The sequence below is a fragment of the Heterocephalus glaber genome, unplaced genomic scaffold (genome assembly GCF_053883595.1).
Source record: "Heterocephalus glaber isolate CG9 unplaced genomic scaffold, H.glaber_assembly_v1.0 deba00000621, whole genome shotgun sequence".
NCBI classification, from domain to species: domain Eukaryota; kingdom Metazoa; phylum Chordata; class Mammalia; order Rodentia; family Bathyergidae; genus Heterocephalus; species Heterocephalus glaber.
This window is the reverse complement of record NW_028258153.1, coordinates 17,527,495-17,538,855: the sequence shown is the minus strand read 5'-3', so window position 1 is coordinate 17,538,855 and position 11,361 is coordinate 17,527,495.

Below are 11,361 nucleotides of genomic sequence, written 5' to 3'. Positions count from 1 at the left end.
ATAAATTCGCAGAGGGTACAAACCTATTATTAAGGTTTTGGTTTTATCCTGTAGTTTTCCCCTTGCCATTTCTTGGTACACAGTGGGCATCCAATAAATGCCCTTTCCATCAGATCAAGTTGTTAAGTCAGAAGAGAATTCAACACTTTATAGTTAGCTCTAAATCTTTCATGACTGGAGAAGAAAGAAAATGGGAAAGTATTTCAGCCTTAAAATGGCATGGGAAATTTGTTTTTTTCTCTATGGCAATACAAGTAGATGATATTGGATTTACCATGTAGCAGGGATCATGGATGTGCAATACAAAACCCAGATGACAGAATGAAATGTATTTTGTGTGTATTCACAAAATTCCACAGAATCAATCACTACCCCTTTGACCGAGTTAATATGAACTCCCGGGGCAGTAACCCACGGACCTTTAATAGAATTCACCGAAGGGAAATGGTAGCTGTTCCCATGGAAGCATTACCTTCCTGCCAGCTGTGATCTATGGATGACAGCCTCCCAGAAAATGCATTGACACAATAGGCTGTAATGGCTCGAATGGGGCCTTAATGTGGTGCCAGCCAGTGATCTGCAGACAATGTCTTGCTGGGAGCTCTCTGAATCGCTTTCTCCAGAGCTTTCCTTCATGCTTCCAGGGTCTGTCCAGGTACTTTCTCCAGTGCAAGGATGCCTGCCCCTGCTCGAAGACTACTGAAGTTTGCCTCAAAGCATCTTTTACTCTAATGAGCCACTATAAAGCCAATAAGAAAATGAAGAATAGCTGCAGCTGGAAGATTTGATCTAATCTAATCTATGACACAGGTGTAGCTGTGTTTGCTTCAAGAGTGTGATTAAGCTCCTACAGCCAGATTTTGTGTTTATTTCTTCTTTTTTGGGGGGGTGCCAGGAATAGAACTCAGGGCCTCATACTTGCCGGGGGGCACTGTACCGCTGAGCTACATTTGTGTCCCTTAGTTTTTATTTCTTAATAAATCTTCTTTGTCCACACCTAAAGAGGCCCTATAACTCCCAGGTCAGTTAATAGGTCAATGAGTATTTGATGATTTTACTCATAGTTTTGCAAATCATTGTACACACAGAATAATACATGGTTTCTGCCCTCATAGACCTTTTATTTGAGTTTAAAAAGGGGAAACTGATACTTTTAGCCATTTTGGGCTAAATTGCTAAGTAGATGTACTCTGAATTGTTAGATGATTGTGCATTGAAAGCTGCCTACTAAACACCTGTACTTCACACATGATTGTTTTGATTCACTTAAACAAATACTACTGGGTAATAATGAAGATAGGTAGTGCATGGCAAGGTAAAGAGTGTACTGGTCCATGGAGGCTGAAAAAACTGGAATCTGCACTCTTAGAATAAGTCAAGGGCATGAAGAAAGGAGGATTGAGGAAAAGGGAGATATAAAAAATCATTAACATTTACTAATATCTTTTATGCCTTAGACACTTTACAGATTGTTTCATTTTAGCTTATCAACATCCTTAGGAGGTAGAGACTATTAACACCACTTGATACATGGAGAAGTAGCAGCTTTGAGAGACTGCCTGTTTTGCCCAGCTCGTATAACCAGAAAATAATGGAGCCAGGCCTCAAGCCCAGGTCCATCTGCCCCAAAGTCTACATTTCTACTCCATTATTCTCTCTCACCTTCTGTCATCTTGGCCAAAGCACATGGATAACAACTGTCCCTCCCACTCTCCCTGTGTCTCTTACCCTGCCTGTCTGTCTTACCCTGCCATGTGAACAGTTTTCCACAAAATGACCCCTGACTCAGGGCTGGGTGGGAAAGGGAGAGATCAAGAAGTCACAAGTGAGAACTAGATTCAAGAGATAACAAAAGTAAGGCCAGGTCTGGTGTTCTGCCAGCACTGACATACCAGTCAGCAACTATCCTGACTGGTCAGTGCATAGGCTATTTAAAATGTGATATATTTTATAATCGCCTCTTCCACAATGTTCTTACTGGATCTCTGAAATTTGAGAACTCTGACTGCCACTTTGTTAAGAGAAAAAAATGCCAAATCTGAATGCAGCTCTAAAGTCAAAGAAAATATATGAGTAGCACTTATTCTGGGAGAAAATTTGCACTGGGAAAAAGTTCAGTTCTCATAGTCATGCATGCTATATTTCGTAGAAAACCTTAAGATTATGAAAAATCAAGCACAAAATTTTATTTAAAGTTTTAAATGTATATAATTTTCTTGATTTGGTTAAAACTTATGACATAGAAGGCTTAGATTTTTATTCGTTGTACATATACCTAAAACACAAAGCAGTTCTTCTAATTACTTCATTATCTTCAATACTAACTCTTCACAAATAAGTGCTTTAAAAAATTTAGTGCAGGTCTAGTTTTTTCTATCTATAGAGGAACATAAAATATATTTTAAATGTGTTTGTTTTACAAAAAATCAAGTCATAAACTATGCTGCAGGTTACTTTTATACATAATGTATCAAGGGCATCTTTCCTTGTCAATATGTATAGATCCATTTTGTTCTTTTAAATATCTGCATGTTATTCTGTGTATGGTTATATCATAACTTCAAGTCTTCCTGACATACATTGAGAGTGTTTTCAGTATTTTGATATCTTAAAGCTATCATAAACACCTTTTGTAGAAAAAGGTATTCTTTTCAACACTGTGACCTCTTTTTAGTAAATTCATGTCAAGTATTCATCCATGCCTATTTTATAAAAATTCATACATATATTTATTATTACTCTGTATAATTTACTGATAAATCATTGATATAATATGTCAGAGTTAGATCTACATATATTTAGGTGCAGTTCTTGATGAGCTATACCCTCCAGATACAAAATCGCATTGATAAGTTTATGTTATTCACTCTCGCAGTTAATGGTCCTCCATTGCAGTGAAAATCAAACACTACCCTGCCAGGTTTCAAAGCACTGTCAAAACTCAGAATAATAACCCAATTAGAACTGGAGTAATCAGAAGTTTTCTGAAAGCTGAAGCTTTAGCTGTCCCTTGAAACATAAGGGAGATTTGGATAGGCTAAAGGGAACCAAGAATATCAACCCAAGTAGTCAGTACCATGGACAGAGCAGAGAAGCACTGGATGGGATGGTGCACTTTAAGAGGAGTCCTGATTGCAGGGGTAGGAGAGGCCAAGTGAGGCTTTATGATGAAAGTTTTGTAAAACAGATCAGAATGTTTACATTTCATATAGAAGTAGAAAATTATGACCAGTGGACATTTGGGAAAATGTTTAGCAAAATTGGCAGCTATTTGAAGTAGGATCTGCCTACACATAAAACTGGATAATCCAGTGAGACTGTCTATAGAAAGAATCAGTGGGGCCCATGGCTACTGCTTACTGAGAATTTACTCTGTCCCTCACCCTGTGCTAAGGGCTTTGGTTATACTATCTCATTTAATCCTTTCCAGGACCAGCCTTTGGAACTATACAGTAACCTCAAGAGTGAAGTATACTGATGCTCAGAGAAGCTAAATGACTTGTGTAAGGTCATATAGTTTACACATTGGAGAGTTAGAATCTCAATCCATGTACAAAACCAGGAAGAGAGCAAAAATATTTATATCACAAATGTAGAGATCCCATTCTGTATTAGCTCATAGCTTCAAAACAAAGTTGTTCCCTCCTTTGTCCACTGTGTTCCTCCTTCCATGGAAACCTATAAAAGAGTAGTTTCTTTAAAAGTTAATGAGTTCAAGTTACCCACATGATAGCACCATCCAAGTTTAGGAGGTCCTTGAGAAATAAGTGTGCTAAATTTGAATACCAGTTACCTCACACAATGTCACCCAACCTCTAGAGATCTCTCATTCATAATGAGGCAAAACAGATGACATTACAGACTGCTCATTGCTCTAAATTCCATTGTACTCTCATTCTTTGTATTTTTATTATCAAATGATGCTGATTAGAAGAGAATTGAGCTAAGAAAACTGAAATCTTACGTGGCCTCAGTAAACAGGCTATAATCTCTTACAATTCCCTACACATTCATTAATTTAATCATTTGTAAAGTGTTTCTTGGATACCTAGTACATATGTGGCTGATTTTTCTAAGTGTGTTCTCTGTTACTATCCATGACTTAAGTCTTAATCCATTTAATCTTCACACCAACCCTGTGAAGTATTTATACATAAGAATAGGGATGGAGAGATTAAGTAATTTGGCCAAGATTACATAGTTATGTAGCAGAATCCAGATTTAAGCCAAGGTAATACCCAAAGCCCTAGTGCAATCTCAGTCCTTTGCTCGATAACCATCACATCCTGTCTCCCAAGAAGTGTCCCATTGTCTGTGATTAGTATTTGGCTAAGGCTGAAATGAAAACATTTAAGAGAAGCTGTAGAATCCTGTGGTTCATGCTTTGAAATTCCAAGACTATGTTTGAATTCTAGTTTCCTCACTTGCTGGGTAATCTCAACTCCTCCAAACCTTTTCTCATCTATAATGTAGGGATGAAATAATGAAATAAACCCCATAAGGTTGTCATGAGGCATAAAGACTAAGTGCAGTGCCACAGAGGGAGACAGAAGTACCTGAATTGTTTTAAGAAAATGTTCAAGCATTTTGTTGGAAGTATTTATAGATACAGAACTCATCTTGACTCCAGCCACCTGATCACCTACTTTGAAGAAGACCCTGGAGTCTGACATATACTAATTCAGAACTGTGGGCATTTAAACATTAGAGCACATACATGTCCATGGAAGGGTGAATTCTAAGAGATTATTTATATTCCCTGAAATCACTAGGAGAGCAAGTGGACAATAACTATGCAAAGTCACGGAACACCCTAGGGCTAGGCACACTGGTGGGCAATAGGTTTCCACCCTGAAGGGGGCAAGCTGACTATTAAAACACTTTGTGTGTTATGTACCATTAATTAGTTGTATAATGAGCTTCAACACCTGAGGATCATTGTGTTGGCACCAGAGCAGCCCAACAAGGGAGATTAGTAGGTCTATTTTGTATTTTAATTGATTCTTTGATATACATCCTAGATAAGACCATTATTTGCATTTTCCTGGTGGCTTTTTAAAACATAGAGCTTCTAATAGCTTGGAAAAGGTAGACAATGAGTTTGGGCAGTGAAAAGTAAATAGAGGAATCACAACACCTTTTCCCATTTCTGTAAATGCTAAACTACTTTCTCTTCCAAATAACTGTGTCTACATGATAAATATTCAGGCCCATGGACCTGTAGCTGCAGAATATGACAAAAATGCAGCTAAATCTACCTGGGAACTCATCATCCTAGAATCAATCAATGCAAGGCAGAATCACAGTCACAAGATGCCTCACTCTTACTTGTTTTGTTACTTTTTTATATAGGGAGGAGACCCTGATTGAAAGCTGCTGCATCATATGAACTTGTTTCAGCTCCTGTCTTCCACAGGACTGCTCTAAAACTTCCTTCAAAACTTAGCCCAAATGCTTCTGAGCCATTTCTGTGCCCACACTGGGGATATCACTGTTTGCCTGCTGACCATCACGGAGGCCACTTGTCTTCTAGAGCTTTTGTGCCTGCATTCAGGCTGACCAGGAGGAAGGCACCACTTTCCTCTTCCTTTCCTAGAGGGCAGAGCAAGGGTTTTCAGAGACATTAATGCCAAGTGCTTTCTAGGGTACTCAAGGGCCTTCACTACATATTGCCTTACCCTCTGCTCCTTCTGGCCCTGGGAGAAGGAAACCATTCACCATGCTGCTCTGTTCTGCTCCCACCCCTGGTTCCCCTGTTCCAGATGCATGCAGATGTTGACGGCAACACAAAAGCCAAGTCCCAGATGTTAGCTGAGTGTTTGGAAGTCAGTGCTCCTAGGGGTAGTAAAGGTAGCTGTAGTCCAGCCCTGGTGTGGGGCACACGGACTTTGGAAATCAGCTTCTGTAACAAATGCATGTCCCGGGAAGAAATTTTCTTTGAAAATAATGGTATAGCAATAGAGAGTTTTGTACATAATGCCACAAAGATCCCAGGACTGCTGGGACACTGGCCTCCCAGAGGAGCCTGCTTTGGTCCTATGGAACTTGACTGTGAACACAGCTCTTTCTTTCACAGTCTCTGTGGTTCATCATAAGTCCTTGCAACTTAGTTTCTATTAGTACAGGACCCAGGGCCAACAGGTAGAGTTCAAGTCCTTATTTCCCTGTCCTCTAGCTGGAGTAATTACTTCAGCAAATTACTTCTCCAAGACTCAGTTTTCTCATCTGCAAAATAAGGAATAAAATATTAATTACTTCACTGGGAAAGCATGTAAATTGCTTAATGTGGGGTCTGGCACATAATAAGAACTCAATAAATTTATTCTTAGTATTCTTTCAAGCCACTTTATATATATTATTTTTGATCTTCTATACAACCCTTTTTATACACAGTGGAATACTACTAAGACACAAAGAAGGATAAATTTGAGTCATTTATAGGAAAATGGATGCGTCTTGAGACCATAATACTGAGTGAAATAAATCAGACACAGAAGGTTAAATAGCACATGGTTTCTCTTATGTGAGAAACTCGAAGTATAAATAAAGAGCAAAATAAAAGATATATTATAGAAAATAGGGAGATTGATTGAAAGGGGATAGTGGGATGAAGAAAGGGAAGGGAGGAAAGAGAAAGAGGAAGTAAAGGGTTGAAGATGCACCATGTACATGTACCAACACCCTACAATGAATATGTTCATTATGTATCACAAACAGGTACTAAAAATAATAAACAGTATTAACTCCTTTGTATATAGCTAGGGCAGTGCAGGCTCAGACCAGTTCAGTGACTCACACCAAATTAAATAAGTGGCAGAACCAGATCTTTCTGACCCCAGACTCCTGAAATTTTCTTCTGCTCCATTCTGACTCTGAGTCAACTCAGTCCCATGCAAACCACCACCCTAAGGGAAATGTTATAGCTCCATCTTAAGCCAGTCTCTCCACTGTCCCCATGCTCAGCTTCAAGGATGTATTCCAGTGAAGCCCACCCACTAGACAAAGCAATGCCAATCTGGACATGTTTACAAAGTGCCTCTCACCGTAGAAACTGGCCACTCTGCAGGCATATTTTAGCAGAAAACAAGGCAGCTTGCCTTCCAAAGTGCTTGCTCCTGCATCTCATAACCAGGGGAGAAGAGCCACAGCTTCTTTTTATTGGCCCATAACCTTTCAGTTATGTGAGTTTGGCATGAAATGACAGTTGTTAACACAGCAGGCCACCTCTTGGCATTCCAGTGATGGCTATATTAGTGCCACCACAGGGCTCAGGCTTGCCATAAGATTTTTGTAAATCAAAATGCCACTAATTTTCCCCTTATAAAAACTACAAGATGGTATCCAGGCTGTGCTTTTCAATTTATATTGTTCTGCCATGCAGCAGCAAGATCATGAATTTTAAATGCCTACTGAGATTTGGTCCTATAACTGCCCCATGGGCCCAGTGCCACCATGGGAGAACGGTGTAAAGTAGCCATAATAGTATTGTTACAGGAAAATCTGATTGCAATAAATCCTGAGGACTGAGGATAAATTCAGTGAGCATTTTCATTAAATATTAATTCTCTCTTTTTCCCCTGCCCTCACCTCACCTTGTCATACATTATATAAATCTTATCTTACATGAGTCAGAACAGGACTAAAACATGCATCTTATTGCCTTCCATAGATGCTGGTAATAAAAGGGAAAGATAGTGGGGATGAGGTAGCGGAGAGAGAACTCAAGACCAGTGCTGATTGTGGCTTTACTAATAATTCACAATCTGTCTCCTCAAACCAAGGCTCCCTCCCACCTTTCTTACTCAACTGATGTTGCTGCAAGTCTCTTAAATACTGAGCCTTGAAGCAATGAAGCTAAATCCTTCACTTGTCCCCATGTTGTCCCTCACACTCAGTGAGTGATCTGCCTTCCTTTATGATATCTCTCAACTCCGACTTTCATTTCTACATCCACCACTACCAATCCTCAACAAAGAGGACCACAGCAGAGAGAAACCAAGAAACTGAATTATTGGAACCATCAGTTTATGCACAAGTAGGTAAGAATTCAATTCTGGTTGCAAACAAATCTGGATTCAAGTTCTAGATCAGGAACCTTTTACCTGGATAATGTTGGGCAAGTGACAACATTTCCAAGACTCATCTAAAAACTAAAGATAGGGCCGGGGATTTAGATCAGTGGTTCTGGTGCCTGCTGTGCAAGCTCAAAGTCCTGAGTTCGCTCCCCAGTACAAAACAAAACAAAAGATAACACTCAGGGTGCTACAGCGATCAAGATAACACATGATAACTGCTTACATTCTTCTTTAGCTATATTGCATAATCCATTTCTTTCCCCCCTTTTTAAATCTATGCACTTCTTTCAACCTTCTCTTGCTTAAATAAAGTAACAGTAAGAACATCTTCTGTTTTAAAACCTAAACTAGGTATCAGATAAATACCAAAACTTCAAATTTTTGTTCAAGGTTTTTATTGTCAGACCTCAAGATGCCCTTTAAACATACCTCTGCCACTCCTGCTGCTTTGGAGTCCTACCTGCCTTACTACCCAAACACACATTTCCCACCATGTCATTACTCTTCACGGTCATATCCTTTTCCTCTTCATCTCCATCTCTTCTCTGACATCCAAATATATACATATTTTAAGGTCTACTTCAAATCATCATCCTTTGAAAATATATGTTTGATACTTCAATCCAAACTAGCTTTCCTTCTCCACCAAACCTTGCAGTCAATACCTATTTCTGCTGTTATTTATGGTACAAATCATATACTGCCAAGCTTGAATTCCTTCTCTCCTGTGTCTTACTTTTGTAATTAAATGAGAATGTCCTTTGGTTCCAAAGCAAGGGACCATCTCATAGGTAAAACTGTCTTAGAATGAAGACTTTTAATTGTTCAGTAACTATTTCTTTTGGATGCACTCCAAACTATATACACCTTACATGACACTTATATTGATAAATTTTGGAATAAACCACTTTTAAATAATGTGAGTTTGGACACAGAAAGAGGGAGAAAACTTCATTGTTCTCCATCCTGGCTTGGTAGTAGCTGAAGGTAAGCCCCTGCCGAGTGTTTCAGGGAGAGGCTCTTGTTCAATGTGTTGCATCCCTGGAAACAGAGCCCAAGTTCCTTGGCCTATGCCTCTATGGGAATGGATACACAGAGAATCCTTGTCTCCTTGGGCAGAGACTAAGAAGCCATAATCTACTCCACTGTTGTTTAAGAATCGAGACAAGGAAAACCCCATCACAGATGATATCTGTGGGACTCCCGTATAAATCCTATTTCTGATCATGGAATTCAGACTACAAAATAGATTGTATGAAAAGACCTGTTTTCTATACAATGACCTGTGATGAATAAGAAATAAAAAAAGAGCCAGGCATGGTCGTCCATACCTGTAACTCTATTACTCAAGAAGCTGAGGCAGGAAGGATTGCCAGGAGTTCTAGCCCAGCCTGGGCTTACATAGAGAGTTCAAGGTCAGCCTGAACAACATAGCAAGACCCCGCCTCAAAAAATAAAAAAAGAGAGAAAAGAAAAGAAAAAAAAGGAAAAGAACCACCGTGTAAATAGTTTCTGTTTTACAGAGATAAATTGTCTCACGCTCTATGCACCTCCATCCTTACTAAGCAAACCACTCTGTTTTTCCCAGCCAAATTAAACAATACAGTGTTTGTCCTGATCCACTTGACAAGTGTAAATCCAGTTCCTTATTCCCAGTAACCACTAATGTTTCAGCCCAAAGTACCAGAGGGTGAGCAAACTGAAAACCAGGCTGTCCCAACAGGTCTGTCCAGGTCAGACACTAGAGGAAGTGGCAAGTTCTTGAAAACAATCACAGTGGCAACAAAGGGACAATATGGGGAGTTCACTGGGGGACACAGATGCCCCAAACCAAGAACCAAGAATTGCAACCAGGAGCTAATGAGAGAAAAAAGTGTTGGCATTATCATTTTAATCACCATCATCACCATCATAGGTTCATGGTACCATCTCTGAAATTTTGAACCCTGTGGACATGAATGGGTTTTGGAATTCAGAACTTTCAGATGTTTGGATCCATTAATTAAGTTAATTTAAATACTTTACTATTTCTGGGGCAATGAGTAGAATTAAAGCTAGTCTCATGTCAGTTCAGCTCATACAAACATACACGCATTTTAAGGTCTATTTGCCACCCAATGGGTTTTGACATCAATTTCCAATCAAAATCACTTGCTTTTTAGAATTTGGGGGGTTTCAGAATTACCAATGAGAGACTATGGACCAACAGATGATGGTGTAAGTGCCAGCCAGTGAGTGAGCACCTCCACACACCTGCCAGTTTGAACCTTGGGAGATAGACATCATCTCTACAGTGAAAGAAGGAAACAGGTTTACTGATCTTCTCACAGTCATCTAAAAATGCAGTTGCAGCCCACAAGCCACAGCTAGGGCAGATATAGGATTTGGGTACAGAGATCCTGCTGTTCTTGACCATGAAGAGAGTTATATGACAGAGCCATGTAGTGAACTCAGATTTCTAAGATTATGATTTGATGTAGACGTAAGTGAACTAAATCTGAAGTTTCCATTCATCTGTTTTTCTGGCCTTGCCAGTGACTCTTGTTTGTCTCTTGGTATTTTGAAATTCTACTTTGATTACTTTGAGTTGTATTGGGGTGAATAGCGTCTCTTATCCTGATATCAATCACTAATGCTAGTGACTCCATTTTCTTCTAATAGCCAATCTAGGGTGTATTCTAAGGTTATTTTAAAAGTTATTTTGCTTCCACAATATCACAACTAATTACCTGCACCTATGATGTCATGAAGGAGACAAGAAAGAATGCTATTTTTAAAAGCTAATTTTTAAAAGTGATACAAATCCAAAAGGAAAAGAGATCATATTGTCCTGCCTTTGGTCTTCAGATTATATTTATGCACGACTATCCTGAAAGTGCTATCAGATAATACCTGCCCAACTATGTAAGGGACAGCCTTAGGACAAGCATAACCATCTCTGTGTATCGGGACCTCCATCTTTCATCTGAGGCTCTCTCTCCAGAAGCCTCCTTCTGGGCAGGATGCAATTCCAAATCAGAAGCTCGGTGAGGGTACTGGGTGGGTGGCCTTGGCTCCCTCTTGAAGCACCACCCATCAGTGGTGACTCTCATTCCATTGTTCAGTCATAATTTAGTGACCAAGTTAGCTAAAGCCAGGTAGGGAGGTACGGGAGAGCAGATAGGAGGAGCAAACCATTCACCTTCCCTACCTTCTCTCTTGCACCTGCTTTCTTAGACCCTAGATCATCTCACCAGTGATTTAGCTTCTGTAACAAGGCATCATCAGAACAATTTTTTAAGGCAGT